This window comes from Cyclopterus lumpus, chromosome 23, assembly GCF_009769545.1.
Source record: "Cyclopterus lumpus isolate fCycLum1 chromosome 23, fCycLum1.pri, whole genome shotgun sequence".
Classification (NCBI taxonomy): domain Eukaryota; kingdom Metazoa; phylum Chordata; class Actinopteri; order Perciformes; family Cyclopteridae; genus Cyclopterus; species Cyclopterus lumpus.
In genome coordinates, this window is record NC_046988.1 from 7086388 (window position 1) to 7113271 (window position 26884).

At 41.9% G+C, this 26884-nt stretch overlaps 1 long non-coding RNA gene across 1 annotated transcript; it reads right to left on the reverse strand.

Annotated features, from left to right (window-relative positions):
- Positions 1 to 20289: 20289 nt before the first annotated feature.
- Positions 20290 to 25429, reverse strand: LOC117726339. Its single transcript, XR_004608989.1, has 3 exons — positions 25328 to 25429; positions 25157 to 25239; positions 20290 to 20487 (listed from the first exon to the last, which is right to left on the reverse strand). It is a non-coding gene; the product is annotated as an uncharacterized LOC117726339 (long non-coding RNA).
- Positions 25430 to 26884: the final 1455 nt, after the last annotated feature.

A 26884-nucleotide genomic window follows, 5' to 3' on the forward strand; every position in this document is an offset into this window, starting at 1 on the left:
CAAAATCATGTAAACGTTGTTTGTTATAAGTATGAACCGTTCCACACGTTTAGTCAGTAGCAACACAGTTTGCTGCTCATTACTTTGATTATGACATGACCGTGGCTTTGTAATTTAGACTCTGCATCCTGGTTAAGTGTAAGTACCATTCTCTTCCTGTCAGGATGCCTCCACGCTGACTGTTTGCGAAAGTTAGCTAACAAGATTGATACTGATATTTGGCCAATAAATATAAGGCTACAGCCAGAAGATTAGCCTAGACTGGAAATGGGGAAACAGCTTGCTTGTAAATTAATAAATCTCAAGCGCTACTAAAACTAACAAATTAATTTGTACAAAGTGAAAACAACGACGGGAATATTTCTTGCTGCGTTGACTTACTGGAATACTTTCAGGTGCAGGTTGGATTTTGTTCCTGTTTCTCCTTGTGTCCCTGTCTGTATGCTAACGCTGCTGTGACATATTTACTTTACAGACACGAGAGTGGGTATCTTCTCTAAGTCTCTGCAAAAATGTAAATAAGCATATTTCCCAAAATGTCATATTATTCCCTTAAGGGCTTGTCAGGCATATTGGTTAGAGAGGTGGAGAGCACTGTCTAAAAACAGTCTTTTGGAAAGTCCTTCTTTTGAGGAAGCCAAACTTATTTGGGCAGGTAGAGATCATGTTAATTAAATGAGCACTGAGCACTTTTGATTGACTTTATGGTTCAAATCAGAACTGAGGAGAGTCACATATTGCAAGTCATATGTGGGGTATTTTCTACTGTCTTCATAACTCATATTGGTAGGAATATGCAGCTAAATATACTTTACACGTTTGAGCCTAGACAATAAGTCCTTAAAGTGCTCAGCGAAATGGAAATTGCTGAGAAAGGTGATACAATCTAGAGCTCAGAGAACAGCTACTGAATATTGTGGTTTAGATTGTTTTGTTATCTACTGTTTCCAAGGTCAAGCATGAACTGTCAATCTCATCAGTATTGCGCGATTTTGCTGTTATTGCCAATGTTTAGCGAAGATATGATTGATCTTGTACTGTTTTTTTTTATCAATCCTGAATGGATTTGCTTCTGGTCTTTTCATGCATCGGGATTATCTTTGAGACAAAGCAGCGGCATTTAAAAAAAAGAAAAAAGTTAATCATTAGGGAACTGCATGACATTTCTTTTCCCTAAAGCATGTTCAAAGCAATACAGCAGAAAGATGAAGACTAAATTAGATTGGAAAGGAGAGCAAAATGTTTGTCCTGAGTCTGTCTGCCTGCCTTTATGTAACTGTCACTAGTGTGCATGGGAGATGTTGTGAGCAGAGAGCATTGCATGTTGTGACTCAGTCTCTTAGCAGCCACCTCATCTTCACAACCCCGCGGGTCCCCAGAGGCCGGTGCAGGGCCGACCAATCAGAGGGAGAAACCGCAATGTCCAAAAGGCCGCTGCTGGGCTGTCGCCAGCCCGAGAAACTGTTTCAGTCGAGGAAATGGACGTGCGCGCGTCTGCACTGTATGTGAATTTAATAGTCTCCGAGTGTGAAGTGAGAGGGTAGCTACCTCAGCAGGCTGCGTGTGTGTGTGAATGAATGTGTATGTGCATGTATCCTTTTATATCCCATTGTCCCTAATGCAGTTTAATCTTCCTTAAACCCAGATGATTTGTTATTCCCCCCACCCTCCACCCTCCGCCACACACACACACACACACATGTGTCCTAGGGTATTTGAGTGAGTCATAAGTCCCTTTCACACATCCAGTCCATCCCTGAATATTTCAGAAACATTTCCTGCATGGGGCCATGTATGGTTGGTAGCAGGGATCGATATTTGTGGAAATCTGTGCGGCCAATTTCCCACGTAAAGACCGTGTTACATTTCAGGGTAATGCTGGGAGGGCAGTGACACTGCAGGCATGAAAATATAAAGGGTACGTTCATGTGTAAAAAGGATGACAGAAATGTTCCTTAGTGTAATGCATTTGTGAATAATGAAAATCAGTATTGGTGCTTGATGGGTTAATTAATTTGCCCTACTTTTAAGAATTTTAATACGATTCTCCAAAATCAAATTGACTCACATTATGTCCACTCAACACAATCCAAACACATTTACCAAACACAGTCACCCTTATTGTCTTGACATGCTGTTAGCTAACTCAATGTAGATAAAACATAAATTAACATAAACTAACCTACATCTGCATATTCCCTTTATACTTAAACACTCAAGATTATGGCCTCAATATTATTCTACATAGATAGAATGACGTCATCGTCAGACTACCCGTTAAAAGTCTGTGATTCTATGTTATCGCAGATTGTCGCACATCTTCCCATACAGTTTTAAATATGTGCTGTGTGTAGTTGTGTAACTGTATAGAATTGTCATGTTAATCAATGGACATGTTTTATTCATGGTTCTTGTTTATACGTTGTGTTCTCTTTTGAGATACTGTATTTTTTTAATTTTGTTTGTTGTTTATTTCTTTTGCTTAACAGCATGGTAATCATTGTTGCTGTCTTTTCCCTCTTAACTATACAACTATTGAAAATAGGCTGCTTCACATAGGGGATAATTTTTCATGTCAAAGCAGTGAAAACTTTAAAACTAATGACCACACACAAACAGCCAGGGACCCCATTCAGGTAACTCAGGTATTGAGATATCATTAATGATGGGTGTTGCATTGATGGATAAATGTAGTTCAAAAGAGTCTTAATCGGTGTCCTCCATGCTGGCCTCATTCACAAGATCATCACGAGTTAAAATAGAATCGGCTAATTTTGAGAATATTTTCATCACAGTTGATTTGTTTTTGTCGAACTGCTGAAAACTGTAGATACATATTTGAATATTCTTTTCACACAGAACAAGGACTGTTTTTTCTGACAGACATTGCCACTATCATTCATCAACTCCCAAACACTGTAGTAACCTTTATTATACTGAAATGAACATGTTCACCTTTTCAGAGCTTGTAGACATGGTACGCCAAAAGGTCACTTTGCTGATACCCAGAAACAGATAATATTAATATCAATATGAGTCAGCATGGCTATGGTTTATCTTTTTGTTGTCCGTGTTGTCCTGTTTTTCTTCTTATCTTTCCAGGGTCCTGTGAAAAGATGTCTAATTATATCTACTTACGATACAATATACTTGCTGACAAACTTGGAACGTACTCTGTACATAATAAACTGCTAAATAGGGCTATCGTGCTTTGATTTATGCCTGCTGACCTCTTTTATCATTTCCTACGGCCTACGCATACTCACGCCTCTCTATGGGGGAAGGCATTTCAGAGGGATAAAGCGACTTCAGAGTCCTAATGTAGGTCAGAGAGAAGGGAAAGCAGTGAGGGTCAAAGGTGAGGAGCAGGTTTATCTCCTGTGTGAGTTGCTTGGATTCCTGCCTGCTGAATATAAACCCCCGTTTGAGCGCGACTTTGAGGAGAAGTTGCGTGGTGCTTTATTTAGCAGCCTTGACCTGCTTGAGTGATGGCCGAGGAGTGTGAGGAATAAGGCTGAAAGGAGATGGATGGATGTTAACCCCTCCGTTGCAGGCACGCACACACTCCATTAGTTTTGCTGAACACGAGCCATTAGGTTTGGCAATCAAAAAACCTAACTCATCAAGCCGACACAACCTTGCTTCACCCACGCAGACACACCTCCACCTCCACTGCGTCAAATCTAGTTTGCAGCCTCCTGTGCATATCTCTGCCTCATGCCCATGGGGATAATTGCTCCCAGCACTAACACTAGCAAGACATTACAGACCCAGCTTTCACTTCAGCTATTGTGGCTGCTAAATTAGATGGTTAAATTTCCTTTTGGGGAATCTCTTATACATCTACCCAGGCTAAGCCCTAATTTATTCCATTTATATTATATGTGAATAACACCCAGTGTAGGTTCCACTGTGACTATATGAATAAATACTAAGGCTTGTTATGAGTGTGAGCATTCGGCATATTCATTCTCTGTGCTTTTTCTGTGATCCAGTGTGGAGATATTTATAGCGTCACAGATTTGCATATGTATGGAGACTGTATTTATTAAGTTTCCTTTTAGCAGTGCAGCACCAACACATATTTTGCTGCACACAATACTGGCAATGCAAAAGAGTGTTTTTGTGTGTGTGTGTGTGTGTGTGTGCGTGTGTGTGTGTGTGTATGTGCGTGCGTATGTGTGTGTGTTTGCGTGTGTGTGTGCGTGTGTGTGTGTGTGCGTGAGTTTGTGTGTGTGTGTGTGCGTGTGTGTGTGTGTGTGTGTAGAAACGGATCTAGAGTGTTAAAGGACACATGACCTCGACAGTCATTCACACCTCTGGCCACTGACTCCCTGAAGATCTCTTCACTCTATTCACAGCCATCTTCTTTGAAGCATTAGTGTGTGAACTCCTGCCACCAAAAGATTTGACTGAGGAGTAATTTTGCACCATTTGACCCAGTTTGAGCTTCCTCCATACCTCCTGCATGATTTCCTAAAAATGCACAAGAGTGGTTATTGAGAGTTTTGAAGTACAGAGGAAGATGGTTAGGTGTGAGCTGAGGATGAAGGGAAGTATTAAATAATGTAGTGCATTGGGAAGGCAGTTATGGCAACATAGTTGACCACGAGTGGTAGTTCTGTTGGGTTGGATCTCAGGACCGGTTATACAAGTATGTCCACAATGGCACAAGTTGTGTTCTGCAAAGAAGTCCTTTTGAGAAACACGAGGTGTGTCCAAATGACAATTACCGTACACCAATGCTTTTGGATTTACTGTGAGTATACACAACATTTTAACAATTGATCATTTGAACTGTTTTATTTGTTTGATATTTGTTTTATGAGATAGTTATGTAGCTGCCTTACGAAATCTAAAATTGTTAAAACATATATTTATGAACGACTCCACTCCAAAAAACTGCTGAGAATTAGTAAATGTATATACATTAATACAAACAAATACGGCCCTCTTCATTGCAACTGTACTCGATGCACATGGCTGCTGTATGAATAGTGTCATTGTCTTTCAACTCAGGACTGCTGGTGTGCATTGTGAAGCAAGAATTGAGTTGGCCGCCTGGCCTACAAAACCAGTCCAGTTTCACTTTGGATTTGCTGGAGACAGATTCCATTTCAATGTGTCTGTACAATAGAGGACAGTTCCCTCATTCACTCAGACGCCAACAGGGACCCTGACTACACCAGCTTGGATAAATGAACCACTTGCTGGACTGGCATTGATTAAAATACAATATCACGATGCATTGCTGTTCATTTTACATGGATTATAAAATTCCAGAAGCACCCGTACTAACAAATTCCTTTTTGCTTCTGCCAAATGAATACACCACCACAACTGTATCTGTCGTCCACTCCACGTCTGCCTGCTTGTTGCTATATGTGTGTACATATGTGACAACTGTGGCATCTAACTGGTACACGCGGTAAAAAAAAAGGATCTCACAAATACCACGAATAAACACACACGGAAATACTTCCAGAAAGCTAGAGAAATGGACCTCTCTTTGGCAACACAGACAGTAAAGTTGAGAGAAACATGGAAGCATTCGCCAAAAAATGACAGTTGGACAGTTTGGTTGTTAACTGTACTGTCAGATGCAAATCTGTCTCAAACCTTGTGAATAAGGAGTCTGGTCCTTTCACTGCAACCAAAAGGTGAAAGCGTTACGCAACTCAGCCATGTGATTTTATCTTCTTTTTTTTTACGACAGCGGTGGGGTCACCCACACACGCTCAAAATATCCATCGGTTGGGGGATGAAGGTATGTGGGGGAGTGTGAGGGGTGGGGGGGTGGCCAGCTGTCAAACAAAAAGACTGGCATTTGTAGCATAGGGTTTCCCTTCAGCTCATCCTTCCGCCTCACCTTTCATGTAATTCCCCCCTCCTTGCTTCTTATTTTAGTTTTCTTACGAGACATGGGGGACGAGCGGGAATTTACCTCTTCTCCAGCAGGCTTAGCCAAAGTGAAACTGGAACCTCCACATTGTTCTCTATAAGGAAGATTATAATTTGTTATAGGACATTTTAAGAGCCATTCCTACAACATGACCTTGCAACAGTATGCCATGTGGTTTACTCCAATGTCCCAGCAGGGATGGTACATTTACCCAAAACAATGAATTGATCGTCAATATTTTACAGATAACCCTTATTATTATATAAGAGGTAACATAGGCTAGCTTGGAAGTGGCTTCAGGACTTTAGCTCTCTGTTTGTAACTTGGTATGACCGAATGATTGTGGGCTTCATCTCCCCGAGGGGAAGTTTCATTGCGCTAAGAAAGGAAAGAGGACCTGTTGTATCCAATGAGGGAAGGAGAGAATGGCCTCTATTTTGGACTGTACGTAAGTGAACATGTCCAGTTGAAACCCCTGCTGGCTTAATGACATAATGACTTTAGCTCAGTTGTAAAGGGCATGTTTATATTTCCGAGTGAGGGACAGTGGAGGGTAAAAACTGAAAGAGAGAAGGCTTCCTCCCTCCCTCTCTCTCTCTCTCTCTCGCTCTCTCTCCTCTCTCTCTGTCTCATGGGGGGGTCATTGTAGTTTCTGCAGTTTTTTTTCTAGTTTGAGCGCTCATCTCTCCCTGCACCGATCCATGTCACCAAGGTCACATGATTATCTTAAGATCCGACCTGCGGCCTCCAACAACCTGTCATCTTGGGTTTCCATGGAGACATATGTCGGCACGACCAGTCTGGCGGTCTTGGCGGGCTATTTTTAACTGCCCAGTCACAGCCAGTGACAGTTTAATACTTTGGAATGGGGGGAGGGGGCAGCTGGGGGAAGTTCTGTGGAAGTTTAGGGGCTTCCAGCGTGGGGCTTCCCAGCTGCAGTGATATAATGCCAGGGTGTCCATAGCAGGAATGTGATTCATCCATCCGCATGATCTGTTAATGTAACATTATGTCAGCCAGTGTCGGACAACCTGGAAAGTCCTTCAAGAAGTAGTCCTCCTCATAACAGGAGCTCGGGGATTTTACCCAGCTAAGAATGCTGTCCGGGTACACTCGGTGGAGCTTGTGTGTGTGTTTCCATTTCCTGTGATGAAGCAGGTGTTAATGTTTAGGCCGCAGTGGTTAAGGCTTCTGTGTTATATTTGTCTACATGTGCCTGTTTATAGAATTGTATGTGTTGCTTTCATTTAAGGCTTTTTAGAGATCTTGTAAGTGAAATAGTTTCCACGTGTTGTGGCTTTCCAGAATACACACTTTTAGCCCAAATAATATTCTGCATTGCGTTAGAGAACTGCGTGTGGCATGTGTCAGTCCAGTGGAAACTTCGAGCCTCTTGTTTACCAGTTCCCATCACTTGAGGTCGAGACCAACATAGGGAGTGAAACATGGCTTTCTTGTCAGTGGTGTTTGGGTCTGAACACCTGCCTTCATGACGCTTATTTTACGTCATGTTTGCACTGTTACTACTAGATGTTCAAGTGGTATTTGCAAATATTTTGTAACTATTTGTTTTATCCAACTAAAGGTTTCCGACAAGTGGGGTGGTGCACTCAGCAACTGACAAACACTGTCAGTAAATGTTTCTGTGATTCTCAATCTATTTAATATGCAGCATAATGTTAGCCAGAATCTAAATTAAGAGAAATTAAAAACTGTTACATGTTTGTATAATATATTATTAGATAATATAGTACTTATTTGCATGCAGCTTGAAAATAAGTGTATATGTATATATCTGTATGTATGTGTATATGTATATATATATATATATATATATATATATATATATATATATATATATATATATATAGTATACATATATATATGTGTCCATATGTATATACAGTATATGTATATGTATGTATATGTGTGTATATATATGTGCCTATATGTATATGTATATATAGTATATATGTGTATATACACTTTATGTATATATTTATATGTATGTGTATATGTATAATATGTATATGTGTATATATAAATATGGATGTATATATATGTGTGTGTGTAACTTACACCTGAGTCCATTGTACAGTTTGCTCTTAAATTGTCTGAAGAAACCTGAGGCCCTATATGTGAGATTGCCCCCCCATTGATGGAGTCAAGAGATGTTTGTGTTATATCCCATCAATGAACGTCAAACAGCGGTCCAGGAGGTCACTGTGACAACTCGGTCATATGAGCAAGCAAACAAAGGATGACCAGATGGAAACTTCCACTGTCCATCTTTGGCTGCTGAGGAGAGGAGTCATGATGTTATGGAGTCAAGACTGAGAGCAGCTACACACTCTCTCACACAAAGATACTCTGACATACTTTGTCCCTTTTTTATTCTCGACTCTCTCTACCTCTTTTTTTCTTATCTCTTGCTCTCTGAGTGTAACACATGACAGCACAGATCCACAGGTCATGACCTCTCGGGAACAAAAAGATGGAGAGTGAGCCAGAGGCAGACGCCGAATGGCAGTTTTGTTCTGCTGATGCCGATATTTTTGCAGCATTCCTCCTGCACCCAAGGGATTGTAGTATACTTTTAGTTTCTTAAAGCATCAGCTGTTTATACAAGTGTCAAACAAAGACCCCTAAGCTATGAATTACCATTTTTTCACTCTATGGTGGGTTTTCACAGTCTCTCTTATGCCAAGGCCAAGCTAAAGTGCTCTGATTTGTGTGTAATCTCCCCCCCCCCCCATTATACACCTAATGGTCTAGCCCATGCCCACTGATGATGACTGTGGTGATGTCAGAGCAAAAAGCTCAAAGCGGCTTCGGTAAGGCAGCATGCAGGGGGAAGGGGAGGCTAGAGGTTAAAGCGGTGACATAGAAAATCCACAATAAGAGGAAAGATGAGCACATTCGTACCCAAAGGCACACATTAACACTTGTTAAAAGGCGGACGAGCTTGTACACACTCTCACGTCCATCACGCTCTCTAGTCACCTCCTCCCCTCAACAATCGACACAGAGGGATTAGGACACACACACACACACACACGCACAGCTGGATGCCAGCGGGAAATCGCCTCACTGCAAAAGTCTTGATCTGATCAGCGCGGCTGCGCTCCTGAGATGACGACAGGAGGTCACATGATTGAGTGTGATGCAGACCAGTCAGAGACTAGCCATGATGTAATGGTCACTTGCATGCAATGGCACAGCCTTATGCAGCACAACATAACCATGGACCCGGAGGCAGACATTCGTCCTTGTGCACCGCAGCAGCTGCCATCGCATTGGCTGAATAATCATTCACGGAGGGATTTCAGAGATTTGGGTAAACAACTGAGGTGCTCGACTATTGGATGGAGTGGCGTTTTACTCCCATCATATTAACTATTTTCCTATTGGTCAAAAATTCATGTTTGGAGGGATTTAAAGAAGCTTTAGCTACTGGATGAAACGATTTGAGTGCTCTACTCCCCTGCAGTATTAGCAGAAGTCTTCTTCAGGGACATGTTGAATATTGACATTAAATTAAGTATTTACTTTCACAGAAAGACCTGAAAACCCTTTCCTGGTACAGATGTCACAATGAGTGGTTCAACTGATAGGACAGCTCTTTGTAGCTCTTTTTGCCCCGATCACAAACACAAAGAAATTCCCAGAAAGGCAGAAAATGATCTCTGTACAAGTTGAACAATGGGGGTCAGGGAGCGCGGTCACTGTCTGGTTATTCATGTTTTTCATGTAAGCAGGCGTGTAAGCATCCCCAGAAATTGTTCACTGCATTAAAATGACCAGCACCGGCATTGTTCTCATGTATATTAATATCCCCTTTGATTTCCAGCTTTGGAGCAGTGTCAATAGGCAAATGCCCCCTTTGCAATTGGCTGAAGTGGAGTTGGAGTTGTGTTCATGAGGGTAAACAAGCTGGGCTCCAGAGATAGCACCGAGGCTATTCACCCCACACTGGCAATGAGCTGATAATAATACCAGCCTGAGCCTTGACAACCTCCACGGACAGGATCGCCGGAGCTCTGTGGCCTATTGCTGTCATTCTTATTCACCCTCAGTGGGTTTTTACTGATGTGTCCAGTGTCCCTGTCTGTGCTTGTGGCCCGCCCCAAGTAATGACCTCATCTGACTGCACAGCTGCCAGGAGGCAGCAGACTGCTTATGAAACCAGGCCATTCTATCCCTAAAATTCAGAGGTTGTGCAACTGGAGTGGCAGCACAGAGTGTGTCTGTGTGTAAGTTTGTGTGCGTTGGGACGGTAACGGTGTGATTATGCAACAGCGTTGATATCGTAGCTCCAAATGAAATCCAAAGGAATTTTTAGACATAGTGTGCTGTTGAAGGGCAATTTAGACAGCGCACGCACACACAAAGGCGCGTGCACACTTGAAAGTCTCTAACCCCTTGTGAATAATAGATACAGAAGTGGTGTGTCAAAGTCCTTGGAGTGGCCTGGAAACAGAGAGCAGATTAAATGTGCACCGACTGTGACCTCAGCCAGACCGTGTTACACACCCTCACACGCACAGACAAGCACGGTCTGCAGTCACGACAACATTCTCCTCCTGACCAATGAGACAAGCGCCAGGTACCAGCAGCTTCATAACGCAAAATAGTGATAGTGTGTGTTTTAAGTACAAGTTGCTTTCATTGTTTGATAAGGCAGTTCCTAGCACCGCTGTTGCTAAGGAACTAAAAATGGTCCACCAGCTACTGAAATCATATTCATCCTCTACACTGCTCCTTTTCAAGAAAGGGAAATGATCGGGTCAGTATTAGCCTAAAAACAGTAATACGGTGGTGCCCTGTAGCTCAGGGGTTCAGATCTTCACTTGAATTACTTTGTCCTGACTAGAGCCATAATTTTGCTATTTAGACAGTGATAGATAATGTATGCATATCTTGATGCTGTGCTCAAAGTAAAACATTTCAATATGCATACATCTATATTTTTTCCTCAGGGGTCTCTTGCAAATTAGGAGTTAAAGTACAATGGCATGAACCTTCAGACATCCTTGTCTTTCCTCTCAAGTCTTAATTCTATGGATTCGTAATATATAACTTTCCTAACTGCTGCACTCAGAGACACGCCCTGGAGATCTGACCGTTCTGGGTCAATCGTGGCCGCCTGTTGCACCAGGAGGAGCTCGTGTTCACGTTTCTGCTGCTTCTCAACTTTTCAGCTGAGGGCGAATGTGACCTACTTGTTGACAATTGGACTCTTGAACATCCTCTGCTTTCCAATCCCTTTCGAACTTCTCCTCCTCCTTTAAAGAAGCCATGAATAATGAAGCAAGCTTTGCGTCATCATTTGTACGGGTAACAATGTTGGCATGTCAAGCCAAGGCATCTGATCCTCTCTTCCAATGACATGATGGAATATGTTGGCCGGTGTTAGCTTTCAGCAGGTAAGGCTGCAATATTGATGAAGAGGTCGAGGCGTTTTTTCCACTGCCTCAACTCCCAGTGACGCCTCCTCTCGTTGGCTTGTCCCGATCATTTGATACGACGCTGCGCCGTGGGCAGCGCCGGGGCCGGCGGGTAGATGGTCGGGCGAGTTGGACGAAGTGGAGTGGAGAAGAGCAGAGCGCGGCGTGCTGCACATTTTCCATCTGTCATGAAAGTGGAGCAGCTCATTATCGCAGAGTGCTCTCTACTGAGCTGACCTGAAAAGACAAGGAGAGTGTGTGTGTAGGTGCAGGTTTGAGAGAATCTACATATAGTATTAGTGTGTCCTAGTCGTACCTTTCAGAAAGGTCAGAGTGCATGTGTGTATATCGAATGCTACTGTTCTTCTACATCTATGCATGAGGGTCAGTGGGTTTGAGTCATACACCTTTATTTTTGGGATCGAGACATTATTTTGGCATTTTAATCCCATTGCGTTCCTGTATCCAGCACCAATTAAGGTATCAAACTGGCACCTTTTTCCTGTTGAGAGGACATTGTTTTCCACTGTTTCCCAGCTGTCCTCCTACACTTGGATAAATCATCAGTTTATAAATAATATATTGCTGGCAGCAGTAACAAGGTATAGCTAGCAGGTGAGCGGCATTGATGTGAGCAGGAGCATGATAAATGAGATATAATTAATGGTTAAAAGAGAAATTGGTAATCTCTCTCCAGATTGTAAGTGATGATTAGGCCATTTGTGTGCAAGTCTTTCATCTTTGTATCGTGATCAATAACCAAAGTAAGGGCTAGTTATCTTAAAGTATTGCTTTTCATTGGAGTTTCTTTCTATTTATACTATTTAAACCCAGTGGTCCTCATCTGTCTTTTGATGTCAGGAGGAAAGGTTTTTGTTCCTTGCAGCCTGGTAGCAGATTTAAGATGCATGACTGTTGTCCTTTGTGAGGAAATACACCTATTGCCTCATGTGATGAACATAAACAATTTCTAAAGGGAGAGGATATAAAAGAGCTTTCTCTGTACGGTTGATCCCTTGGGTTTAAGGTCCCAGTTGAGAATGCACCATGTCAATTTGTGACTGTGCTTGAGGGCACAACAGAAGCAGTGGCTCTGATACAGGAGGACAGACGGAGTAAAAGAATAGTGGAGAGAGAGGAGAGCACAGCAGGGAGAGCCGGGAAGAGAATAGCAAAATAAATCTGGAGGGACCTTGTAGATTGGTAATAAAGCCTCTGAGCCCAGATGTCCATCTGAATAAAAAGCTATTTCCAGTCTTCATTTTTTTCTTTTCTTTATACTAACATCTACACTAACAGGCAAATGGAGCTTTGTCAGATAAAATCAAGAAAGATTGCTGCTGAGCATTTTGTATTGAATTTGAAAAATTGTCCTTATTGCTGCAAAATCCAAAGGTGTGAGGCCACAAACCTCAGTGAAAAATTGATAGCTCACCGTGAATCCTTCAGCTGGCTATACCACTCATGCCTTGACGGGAATTAACTTCCCGTCCTCGCTCAACCACAGTGATTGATTTCAAGGTCTGGCTGCAAACCTGTCCAAACTGTACTTGGCAAAATAATCGCTTCTCAATAGCCATTTCATAATGTGTACCCCCTCAGTTTGACAGAAAGGATACCATAGAGGGCATAATTGATTTACTGCTGTGGCCTTGTTATGTCTACAGCCTTGGAGGTGCAGGGCCCTGGATAGCGTGTCACACTTTCAGCTTTACTGCATGACTGCTGTGTTTAATCAGAAAACAGGCCATAACCTGTTTGATGTTTCAAGCTTGATCCAAAAATGGAAACTGGGAGGGCAGCGAGTATCAGAGCTGCTTTGTGAAATAATTTATCTCACAGCAGCAGCTTAAACATTAATGTTAAGCTCATCAGCAAACATGCTCATGTTGTGCTGAATATTAACGTGGGGTTGACCGTGACTTTATATTGTCTGCTGGAGACTGGCATCCCAAATAAAACTAGAGCGTTGTTGTTTCAAGTGTTAGAAGTAGTGTGTTGTTCTCATAAGAGGGATATATTTCTCACAGAGGCCGCTTTTCATTTATTTATGAATGCAATAGTCCCCTAGCAGGAGTAGTTGTTATTGTGTTCATGTTGTCGAAGGTCCCCTAACCTTAAATGAAAAAGTTATTTTAACCCAAACCACAATCTTTCCATGTTGTTTGTATGCCTATCTTACCAAACCTCAACCAGTGGCATTGCCACATCATAAAACATTTTTTTTTGTTTATAAAGACACATTTGCTTAAGATCAGTAAATGCCTCTAGGTGTTGTTCTGGAGACCCAACAATGTACTATTATTAATTTGTTTTCATTTGGAGGACTTGTCTCCTGCCACTGTTCAGCATTGTTCTGTGTTGATTAATTTGCTGTAGCTCGCAATCTGCATTCTGGATATCCAACATCTCAGGCAAATGTGTTTGCTCACCAACAGGATGTGAACTACACCCCAGCAAGAGCCACATCCTCTTTCCGCTTCTCGATCCTGGCTTCTCTGGCCATTTCTTAACCAATACTACCTCACTTTTTATGGTTTTACAATTATATATCTCATTTATTCAAACATTTCCTCCCTTTCCTTGCAATAAACATGCATTCGTCAACGGGCAGGGAAAGTGTCAACTAGGCATGACACTGTTCCAACCTGTTTGGCCCATCTTGTGCTTATGAAAGACCAAAGGTGGCAGAGCAGTGACTGTGGCTCAGGGCAAAGTTTGTTTTCTTTCAGATAGTGCTGCTCACAGTGGATTTGTTTTTCTCCGATGACTATGTCATAGCATTTCTCCTCATTTCACTATTAAATATCTTATATTAAAATACAATTGTATTACTGTTTGTGTTGCACTCATTTTTGACGGTGTAGTTTGCAGAAGGTAAGACAAATCCTTCTCTTCTCTGTAAAGGAGATGATATGGGGTCTGATTAAATATGTCTGCTCACTAAATTGACTGCAGATATTTGACCTTTACCACTCCCTATCAAACCCCTAGTTATGGATGAAACATCTATCTGGAGTTAGTTTATTGAAGAGACTAGCTATATGGGCCCTTTGAACTTTGATGAGTGTTGTGGGGGGTCTGGGGTATGAGTTCAGCCTAAGCCTAATAGCTAAATAACCTTGTTGTGCTTATACAGTATGTCTAAAAGCCTTTAAAAGCTCAAGCTTTAATCTTCATAACTTATAAAGCATTTGAAAACGACAATAAGCAAACGATTTCCCTGCTGCGCAAGTTAGTGTTAGTTATGTTTTAATCTGTGAGTGAGTGTGTTTGAGTCTGCAAAACGTTAACCCCAATCAGTATGGGAATAATTCTATGGTGAATTGACTAGACAGCTACAGTATGTCCTCGGCTGACCTAGTTAACCATGTGCATAATATCCCTCTGCTCCAATTGCTGTTGACTCATAGCAGGATGACGATGCCTCCTGTATGTGAGGGAGAAGCTGAGTCTTAATATGTGACTGAACACCATGAACTCATTTAACTTTCCAAACCTCAGGAGATCCATGTTACATCAAGTTTGATCAAAGTGCCCTCTTTGACTTTAGAGAGAATATTCAACCCTTATATTTAGCTGTCCATTTTCAAGCTATGAAATCAATCGATCATTAATCTTTGGTAAAGTTATATAATAATGTTTTTTTATTTATCCTTTAGTTCAGCATTTTATGTTTCCTGTGAATACAGTATTTCACTTTTTTATGTACAATGATTAGTTATTTGTTACAATCAATCACACTCTTTTACCATCTAGAGTTCTCTAGGTTTGAGCAAAATCCCTTATCAAACTGTTTTTTCTAAAGCAGTACTGTATAATGACAATAAAGTTGAATTAAAATTGAGAGCCCATGTCTTCATATGGTATGTCATTTAGGTTCAAGTATAGGAATTAAGCAAAAATAAATTGGTCTTAACAGATCTAGTATTGCGTAATACAAAGGCATAATGTAATGAAATTTAGCCTTTAATGTAATATGCACGTGTGAAGCAATGTGTTTCTGCTCGGCCAACAACAATAACAACAACAACAACAAACTGGATAAAACTAGACCAGGATCTACAGCCATGCTAGCAGTTCTATGAGGCTGTACACTGATGCTTTAGAGCTGAATGCTAACTTTAGCATGCTAAAATGCTTACAGTGATAGTGCTAACATGCTGACATTTAGCGAGTATAATGTTTACCATGTTCGCCATCTTGGTTTAGCGTGTTGCCGTGCTAACATCTGCTAATTAGCACTAAACACAAGGTCTGGCTGAGGCTGATTAGCATGCATGTGCACACTTATCAGTTGGGTAGTAAGAGTGTGCCTGTCGATGTAGTGGTGCTTGTGTGTGTGTGTGCTGCTTTATCGTATGGAGGTAGGCAGATTGAACTATGCTGTCTTTTCCTTCTCGTTGTCTTGACTGCACATGAACTCATTTGCTCACTGGTTACCTCTCTGGCTGAAAATGAGCTCTTGAACTCCCACTGAGTCTCCCAAAACTCTCAAACTAACACGGACACACACACTTGGTCCCTGGTAGGATCTCCACTTCTTTCCCCCGGGGTCTTACTGGACCCTGGCATTCCACTCACTCGGCACTTAGAGTTTAGCTGCTCGCCTGTGTCAAGGCATGACAGGCTCACCACCCTGTGCGGCCCAGCAGCGATACCGCTTCGTGGCAACGCGTTAACACTCGTGCCGCCCCTACGAGCACAGCATGGTGAGCCATAGCACTGAGACAGGTAATGATGTAAGCTTCCCTGCAGTCACTCCGGCCGCTGCTTGTTGTTGTGATATCCTTTTCCGTCTCCGTATTTATTGATTGGTGGTATGTGTATAGCAATGTTCGCCACAAGTCACGGGATGATTTGAGCAGGTTGAGAGAGAGGACACAACTTCCTTTTTGTTCGGAAATTTCTAAGGGATATGTATGTAGAATTAGCAATTCAACTACAGCTCACTGGGTTTGTCATACTTGGCTGTACCCAATTACCTCTATTGAAGTGCTTTTTATTCCTAAAGGAGAATAAACCCATTCAAAGACTTTGCTCTAATAAATTCAAGTCTGTGCACTTAATCACATAATGTTATAGTTCAATTCACTGTATGCTTAGGCATGAATGTATCCAGATCTGAAATCTACAATCGGGCACTCGCACAACATGAACACAAACAGATCAAAGAAGTAAAGCATATTTGAGTACACATTCCTTTTAGCTTCAAGGGCTGTACAGAAACGCAACTCAGCTGAGCTTGACAAGGTTAAACCTCTAGCCATGAAAGTAATCTTTACAATTTGAATGACAGTTGATGCTCTGACTTAAGGTGTGCAAGGTTTCATAGCTTTTCCCGACCTCCCAGCTGTTTCAGTGGAGCAGCTCAGTGGCCAGCAGCAGACCGTGTTTACTTGGCAACACTCAGGTGTGAATGTGTGGAGTCGTGTGAAAGCACGGTGCAGCTGAACACAGAGCATGCATGTTTGTCCATGAATAAATCAGACATTTCTTTCAGTGGCACCGACTTGTGGCATTCAAACTTCAGGCGCACAAACAGTCTGTTTGAATAGTACTTAACCTGGACCTCTGTATACATGCTGCTGTTTAAGTTGCATGGATGCCAAATGTAAGGCCACTCTTGAGATAAGAGTTTGAGTATACAGGATGCAGCTTACAGACGGGAACAGGAGCTCAGTGTTTAGAGCAGGTAGTTAGGTGACCGACAGTGAACTGCAGAACGTCTTTATGGTATGTGAATCCCCATCCTTAAATACAATATACAATATGTGCTCCGGATTTTATATATACTATTTCTATTTATTTATTTGTTGTTTCAAGGCAAGAAACATGAGTGTGTGCATGTGTGTGCATATGTGTTGTATGTTACTGTTGCACTAAAGAGATGACATCATGGTTTGATACTCATGATTCTCATGATGCCTCGAAAACCATGAGAAGCTAGTAGGGCTGTGGTGGCACTGTAATCTGTGTGTGTGTGTGTGTGTGTGTGTGTGTGTGTGTGTGTGTGTGTGTGTGTGTGTGCGTGCGTGTGTGAGCGAAAGAGGGGGAAGAGAGAGAGAGTGTTAGGGGGAGTCTAATCCTGTGTGTCTGTTGATGGAGGACTTATGTGGGTTTGTGTGTGTGTGTGTGTGTCTGTGTGTGTGTGTGTGTTTCTCTGCCTGTCTTGTGTGTGTGCACTCTAGTATTCCATACCATGAATGAGTGCAATACACACACACACACACGCACACACATGTACACACACACGCACACGCACGTACACACACATGCATGCACACACACACACACACAACCAAATGCCTCTATCAAACCCCCTGCAGTCCACTATCATCCCCTTCTACTATCATCCCATTCCCTGGCATGTCGCACAGCTTAGCCAACAAGTCTACTTGTGTGTTTGTGTGTGTGCTTCTGTCAGTTTCTGTTTCCTCTCTGCGTGTTCCTCACACGTTCCTCCCCACCATCCTTTCTCTCGTTCATCACCTCTTGTTCTCTTCCTCCACTTTTCTCACCTCCCTTCATCTTCTCTCCTCTTCTCCAGTGTATATGCTCTTCAACAACAGGGTACATGGAGTAGACAATGACCTTGCAGGCAAACTGAAGGCTTGTCAAGCTAAAAGTAAGAGAGGCAGCATGATAGCTGGGTTAAATTGATACAATCCTCTGGAAAACAGATGTGTTCAGCTAGGTACTCTCTCTCTCAGACATGTGGACGTCACTGTGGGAGAAAAATAGGAAAAAAAAGAAAGAACGCCTGACAGAAAATATGGGAGGTATGCAATAGGATGGTGTTATTTCTGTGATTCAGTGCAAACATGCAGTTTGTTCCACTTTAAAGCTGCAAATGTGTTTCTTTATAAATCCATACAGCTTCAGGGAGAGCAAGGGTGAAGCTTAGTGACACTGTTTCCATTTGGGAAGAATTGGTTCTGTAATAGGATTTACAGTAAATGGGTCCATTTTAGATTTCGAAAGAATAACATAAACCACAAAAAGAAACAAGGCCCATCTTACAGGCAGCACGCTTCGTCAGAACTGGAGGCTGTGTATAACTGTAGTTCAATCAGGGAGAGACCAGTTAGATAAAGAAAGGATGCATGTTTATTGTTAACAGATGATATGAAATGATGAAGTCTCAGAGTCTTTGGCGCTTGGACTCTGCGGGGTGATTTGCAATTGAGGGCCGACTGCCCCGATCAGCAACGAGATAGATCCCCCTGTGGAGTCCAGACCTGGTGGTGGCTGATGAGCTGATAGAATGATGAGTTGATGAAGCTGATGGATCCGTGGAGACTGGGCGGAGATGGGGAGGTGGAGGGGTGCGTAACAGCAGCATGAAAGAACTGAGGGTAGAGAGACAGTCACATTTAAATGAGACAGCACCAAGATGATTGGCTAACCGTGTCATTGTTTCTGTGTGCTTATTGGATAGAGGGGATCAGCTGATCTGTGCAGCTGGTGTCATGATTGACGGCGCAGAAAAATGATGGCAAGTAAACAATGAGTGAGCATGCGTGAGGAATGATTGGCAGGAATGTGAGGAATAGATGGCGGGCTGAGGGGTATGGTCTTCCTGTCTGAACTTGCGCTAGAGCTCCATTTGATCCAGATGAAATTGTTTTGGTTTGACGTGTCTCTGCAAAAACAATTAAGAGGCTATTGACAAAAATCTTCCAAGCTCTTTTGTCAATGTTACATGCACTTTTAAGGTGCTCCCTGAGTTCAGCTCGTCAGTTACCCGTCTACTGTCAAGTCTTCAGGGTGCAAGGCTTTAATCGCATCATGAGGTCAAATAAAAATAAAAATTCCTGATGCTGTTTTTTATCTGCTATAAGCCATTATCTGGGCATGTCCTATTAGTGTTCACTTTTGATTACATACAGTTCAACATAGTAAAGTGATGATTAATTGCATATGCAAAAATAATAATGAGTCAATAAAAGCACACAATTTACCTGCAATCATAAAACTAGAGAAACCAGTGATATAATTCTACTAACTACAATGGAAAACCTAATCGTAAATTCACAAATACGGTGAATGACCTCCAGTATGCCTTGGTACATAACTTACACTTCTATATTTTAAACTCCTGCTGTTCTACAGAAACCTCTGCATATCTGAAAGGTCAACTTTTATTTAGAGAAGTCGCGGTTTAGGCGTCACACCCACAGTTCGCTCCTCGCTCACTCACACACACACACACACACACACACACGCACACACTCTCAAGCATCAGTAAACCTCAGACTGAAAAGAAAATACAAGCCACAATGTTTATGGGAAAAAAAACTATTTTTGTCAATGTTTCAAATTCCTGATAGCAAATGTGTTGCAGTCGTAGGATACCTAGATGAAGAAAAGCTTTAGTTTACAGACAATCTTAAAAATCTAAGACTTTTTTTTTTTCTTTCCTTTTTCCTAAACCAGATCTTAATTGGAATTGTAAGTATTTTTTTCCTCCCCAGGATGTGCTTTGGTACAAATTACACGCACAAAGTTTTGACATCTGGCCAGTGGTTTGGCAAACCTTGGCGTAAGCTGTGTGGGTTTGACCCAAAGAGAAAGAAAGAGGGACAGTCATGGAGGAATATCACAAAATATTCGGAGATGAAATAAGAAGAGATGAGGGGAGATAAATATGCTGAGCTTAACTGACAGGAGCAAGTATTACAAATTGCTATGCATGATAGAGCACGATAGAGCATGATAGAGGAACAAAGATATCGGAGGCGGCTGGAGCGGAAGGGAAAGACAGATGCAAATTCAATGACATCACTGGAGTTGGTTTGTGCATGGGTTGTACTGTGAGCATGTGCTGGGCAGAAGGGAGGGCTGAGAGCGAAGCTGTGACGTATTGTAATCTGGAATACTGAGAAGCCCAGCTGTGCAGAATCTGGGCAAAATCGAGGGCTTATGTTACGTCACACAAACACACACACACACATGCACAAATAGTCCGTCATGAGTCCTGAAGGAACACAACTGTCACTAGGGAGAAAGGTCAGGAGGGTTAGCTTACGTTTGTGTACGCTGTTTTCATGTCCTCTTCACCACCAAATACCAGTAAATATTGCCTCCACCCATCATCTCCAATTCTCCTCCTCTTCTTCTGTGCTGCCGTGCATCCTGGGAAGGAAGCAGTAATGCCAGATGGAGACAGGGTCAGCCTCATGTTGGGAGTCATAGTGCATGATGGGAGATTTGGACCCCACTCTCTGGCAGCAATTTGTTCAGGGCAAGAATAACTCTCTCTTGAACTGGAAATACATTATGTTTCTAATGCACCTCCACCCAAACAACTGATGGCACAATCTCTGCAAAGAGCAGAGGAAAATACCTATTCCTAGCTCCACGACCATATTTGGCAATGACTTCAGGAAAAGGAAATAACTCTAACCATGTCACCCTCCCTTTTTTGCTGGTTATTTTTTACCTTCACCCTACAGCTCCCTTAACCCCAAGCTCCTCTGCACTACTTTTGATAAACATCAAATGGCTTTTATAATTCCTTTTAACTCTTAACTAAATTACCTCTATGGTGTAAAGAGGCTATGGCATCCAAGCTTCTGTGAGCGTTACGATGGAGTCATGTACATGAATGCATCCCCAGTGGTTAACCCACTTCGCGAAATGAGGCTATGAAAATTAATGTTTATTCACAACTTGCGCGAGTGCACGTTTAACCTCGGGGTCGTTGAGCATGGTTACATAATTATTTGTACGCAGCACACACTCACGAGCCTATTAATAGACCACATGTATAAATCCTCTGTTGCATTATGTGTCAACCTGATTTATTCATACCATCCCAATACACCTGAGGATCATTTATAAGAGCTGACAAAAAGGTGGGAGAGGAGCTCTTTCATTTGAAACCTGGCCTTTTGATGGATGTCTCCGAGAATATTGAGGCCACCAACAGCGCGTTCATTTTCTTTTCCTTAGCATAAAATTATACGTACAGGGCAATTCTGTTGGGACAGATCATTTACTTGTTTCAGGTAGTGGCTGTTAAATTTCTAGCAACTCCAGCCGAATAGCTCTGAGGATAACAAAGGTTTAGTCAGTTTGACAATCTGATCTTGTGCCCAATGTTTGTGCCAAATGTTTTTGAATATCTTTACAACAGATTACAATGGTACACACACAAAATGAGGGTGAGTAGTGCTAAAAAAGGTCAATGTACAGATTTGACCAGGCTTTCCACTGGTACGGGCATTCATTTGAATGAGGCCAGTCACGTGGTGCAGCAGGGATGCCGACGAAGGGTCGCCCGAGGCAAAACTTGAATCTGCCACAACGCAACGTCATCCGGCAAGGTTAATTGCATTCATGCAAAATGGATATTCCTTGTAGGTTTGAGACACGATTACCTCGCAATACAGGCACCAAAAGATACAATTATTGAGTTGTAAACTGCTGTGCAATGTTTTGGTATCTGATGACACTTCAAATTCCTGGATCAGTTGGTCAAACTTGACTTCCTGAGTAGTATTCCATGTCTCTCCAACACCTGAAGTCGTACACCCCAATCATTTAAGCCCCTTGCGTTGTTTAAATGCAGGGCTTGAACATTCACTAAAACTACTATTCCAGAATGTTGAATTATTATGGAATGTGCATACTGTAATGGAACTGTTAAAGCCAACACCTAATACAAATTTTCACGCAAGCTTAATCTATCACCACTTGTTTTTTTGTATTTGAATGTTAATTACTGACCACCCGTTAAAACAGTCAACACACTTCAGAGCACCTAAGTGGGCACTGAGCGGTTGGCATGGTGCCGGCCTTGTGTCACTGCTACTCTGGCATTGCATCCTGCCGGTTTTCCGCTGCCACCTCCTCCCCATGAGTGGTCACGCTGCTAGGAGAGGCCAGCTGAGTAGGTTGGTGTTGGAGATAAAGGGGCGCTGTGCCGTCTTCACTTCACACCTGACTGACACACTGCTGTGCTTTCATATTGTGCTACAGTGACTCATTTTGCAGGGCTACTTTAGGAAAGCAGTTATTTTTCTTACAAAGTAAATTGAACTAGTAGCTTCCACATTTGTGGATTAGTGCAACTGCAGAATCAGCAAAAATTCTCACCAAGTATTTTATACAAATCCATAGTAAAGTGAAGTGATGCAACAGAAACAGAACATTATTACACTATGTAGAGAAATGCTATGATTGTTCACAATGAAAATGTTAACATGCCGAGGTTGACCATAAGCAGGTAGGCTAATGTTTGCCACAATCAACATCTTAATTAAGCATGTTATCATGTTGACGTTTGATTCTGAGCACTGACCAAAATAACAGATGAGGCTGGTGGGAATCCCCAGTAGTTATGCTGGTATTTGGTCCGACACCAATGTATTTGGCCTAGTATTTTCCCCTGATGATGGTGTTACAAAGCCAGAACATGATAGAGGATATATCCTGTGGAGTGTGTGACTGTGTGTAGCAGATATCATGGTTATCCACTCAATAGCTGTCAAGACATTTAGCTCTAAACCACAAATCTGTGAACCTGCTGATCGGACAAGTGACTAGGGTTCATTGTTTTGGAACTCTGAATAGGTGCAATGGGTGTTCAGTGCCCATTAATCAACTCAATGCCAAGTTATTTTACTGAATGAGTAAAATCTTTTTTCCGATTATGGCACTCTGTAAAAAGTTGCACAATTGCCATAGTCACACAGTTGCTGAGGTATTTCCGTCTGGACTAAAGTGGTGGACTGACAGGCCGATCGACAGAAAGACCAGCTGACATCAGCTTAAAGCCGCACCACTAATGCACTTCCTAAATAACAATTAGATGGTTCGGTATGTCAATAGCTGGGTCTCCACTCTGACGTAATCTCCGCTACATTTTCAGTGAATCCTTTGGTGGTTCATGACCAAATGTAAAGCCCCAACCTGTGCCATGAGACCATTAAACAGCACAGTACACTGTGTTCCTGGGCCCCTTGTCTTAGATTATCTTTTTGAAACTGTGTGTGGTCGTATGTGAACCGGAGAAGAGAGGGATGAATAGTGGAGAGTAGGCCAATGTGACACTGTGTAAGAAGACTGCATTAGTGGCAGTGGATTATAATAGAGGGTCCTCAAATACTCAATCTGTCTCCAAGAAGGACCACTTTGCCCCCAAGAACTAACTGTACTTAAAGGTTATGCGTGTTTGTGTGAGCTGCTTTTGATTCAATCGCTTACCATTCGTCAAACGTAGCTGCTGACGTCAGTATGTTTTGTGTTGCATTTCTCCTCGAGTCTTCGGCAGACAATAAACATCTAAAGTTGGGAGTGTTTTCCGAAATGTAGCCTTCCCAGTACGGTGTGTGACTCTTTCCTGTGCATTATCGGCACTTCCTGTCATTAGTAGGAAGTCTGGATGTGATTGAAATAGATGGACACTGGAGTGCTATTGACATAGACAGAGACAGTAAGGTCATTATTGCTTTGCCCAGAGGAGTAAGACCTCTCCCAGGTCTCTTAAGTGCTTATCCTTCTACTTTACCATCATCTGAATCCTCTTGTCCCTGCTGGCTATGTGGAAGACAGGCTCCATCAAAATGAGAGTGGTATTGAGATGTGTCAAAGTCGCAGTAGGAGATGCCTATCATAGTTAGAGAGTTCTGATAGGTCGGTGTCATGGAGAATCACATTCACTGTCCCTGTCAAGTATAAGTGGATGTGAGCAGTTTATCTTTAGTAAACATCATCTGCCGGGATTCCTTTGTCCAAGACTCCGAGGTAGGCCGACATTTAGTTTCAAAAAGTTTTGAGGCTCCTCTCACTCCTTCATCATAGCAGAGGCATTAGCACCAGTGCTTGCTGCATGCTGCTGGAGTTTCATAACTTGAACATTGCCATACAGACGCAGTGTTTGAACCCACAGTAGTCATGCTTGACTGTGTTTGCACTTGCAGGCTAGCTGTGTGCTCACATACCATAATTAGCGTTATGAGTTATTTATAGCTAGCTGTGGAATTAGCTGTGGTATTGCCAGGCAGCCTCAGGGCTGATTAAGCCACTTGCCAATCAATTATTTATGGCTTCCTGGAGAAGAGTAGCTTGTCCTCTTTGTATGCAGCACCATGGCAACACAACAGGAAGCAGAAAGCCTGTGGAGAGGAAGTAAACCCTGTGATAGAATCCGCTGTGCCATCCCCCTCTGGAACATCTTCCCCTCTCACTCACATTCACACCCAGCGCTCTAATCTAAACCATGCTTTCATTAGGAGACCTCTATGAACTCCCTAAATCCAATTTAAGGTGTTAATGTTCAGTATTTGAGGGAAAATAAATAAACTGGAAGAATGAAATTAGATTATTCCCAGTTGGCGAGATGAAAGAACTGAAAGTCTGCTTTTTAACCAGTCACTGTGAGATCAGGTAAACTACCTTTGGGTGATAACAAACACAGTTAATGAGGTTCTCAGGGTCACAGCAACTTCTATTTCACACTCTAATTGTTGGGAGTGAAATGAGGTAGTGTATTCCAAGCATGAAAAGAGAGTTTTCTGTGTTATTCTGGAGAAATGTATGACTTCAACAACAGAATATCTGCCATTGCAAAATTGTTAGTCTATGTGAAACTATTTCCTGTCATAATATGGTTGCCACATCCTCCCTATGAGTAAGGGTGAATCACTGGCTTGTCAAACTGTATTTTTTTATTTATTTTTAGCTTAGGGTATAGCAAAGGCTGCAAAATCAGTCCCAGTTGAGAAATTCCCCTTCTGAAATGACATCTTGCTAAAGTCTAAAAAAAATTAATAAAAAAAACAAAACACTGCTTTCTTACCATTATTGGTATCCTCACTCTTCTTTTTTGTATGTTCCTCTGCATGTCTCTCACTTTCCTTACGACCACATGAACATTCACTGCTGCAGATCAAGGCAGAAACATCCACCAGTCAGTAAAATAACAGTACTTAACAGTCTAATCAAAGTGAACGCAGCCTGTGCTTTTTACCTCATCAAGTAATGTGATGAAGTCTACCCTCTGCATGTCAGCGAGGGCAGAGTGTCTCTTTGAGGCACATTTCAATCAGTCTGTCTCACTCCTACACAGCTTGTTGGCTTCTGGCTGTGTGGGAGGCCCACAGGACATTGCCATGGGCTGTATCTTCACAGATCTGCCATCCAAATGTAATCTAAAATATTCTGCCGTTGTTCCTTATCCAGTGTTTCCTTCCTTATATGAACCTTGTTTGCAAACTAAATCTGTGCAAAGTTCCCCACACAGCAAACAGCAAAAAACACATGCACAACATCTTGTATTACATTTATTATATTACAGTAGCTTATATTATATATTACAGTATGTGCAGGACTATTTTTTTCTATCCAAAGGAGAAAATGAAATAATAGCTAATCAGCTGCTTTATTCGTATTTATTGCGTATAACCCAAAATGTTGAACTATATTCTTTTAATTATGAAACATTTACTTTATACAAAATGAGATGACGCAAAGACAACCCGAAGGCCTGATTCCTCCTGTCATTCAACGGAAGTAAACTTCTACTTTGCAATGTGAAACACATTGTCATCGCATACTCCCATGTGTATTTTTTCTCACTTCCTGACTCCTTTTCTCACTCTCTTTCTCACATTTTTCCTCACTAAGCAGTATATTCTTTGACACAGTTGCTCTGCCAGGACATCTATTTGCCCAAGGACTCATCAATCCCAGCATGCCTGGCTGGTTGCCCAGCTCTTTTTCCTAACTGCTGTCTACTCGTTTGCTGACAGTCATCACTTTCTCATTTACAGCGTTTAGGGAGAGGAGCTGATGTACAGAAGAACATGTACTTCCTTTGCGATAACACAGGCATCCATTAATCAATTTAAAACACATTGATATTGTTTGTATCAAAACTCAATCACAATTTTTTTTTTTTTTTTCTGTCAAAAAAAATACCTTTTAAATGCAACACACATACACATATTGCTGCAAGTTCAGGATTAAAAAAATAGCACTCAATAAAAAAAAGCTTGGTGTCTATCAAACAGAAGAGAGAGTGCTTTATCTCTAAGAAGAAATTAATGAATAATGTTTGCCAGCATACCTACTGCACCAAGTGGTTTGAAATTGCAGTTTGTATTCAAGATGAAGAAATGTGGTATATCTGAACTTCTGAACCTCAGTCAATGTTATTTTCAAGAACACAATTCAGTGTTTTTTCTTATGTTGACTGTGACTATTTAATATTTACCATTTTTGTGATGAATATTGATGTAATCTGGCATATGCACAGCCAACTGTTGCTCAGTCCCCTTTGCCATTGCTCCCCTCGAGCCACCATAACCAACGTACAGTAGGCATGCACCTGTTAGTCCTATAGATGTGTGTCATGGTGCTCTGCAGCTGCTCTGTTTACTTTTTGTATTTTTTATATTGAGGACCTTGTTTGCTCTTGTCTGTCTTGTCTTGTTATTTCTATTTCTTCCTGCGTTCTCCGGCCTTTCTCTGTATTGTTGTTTTGTCGTATTGTTTTGTAGAGGCGTATTGTGACAAAAGTTAGAAA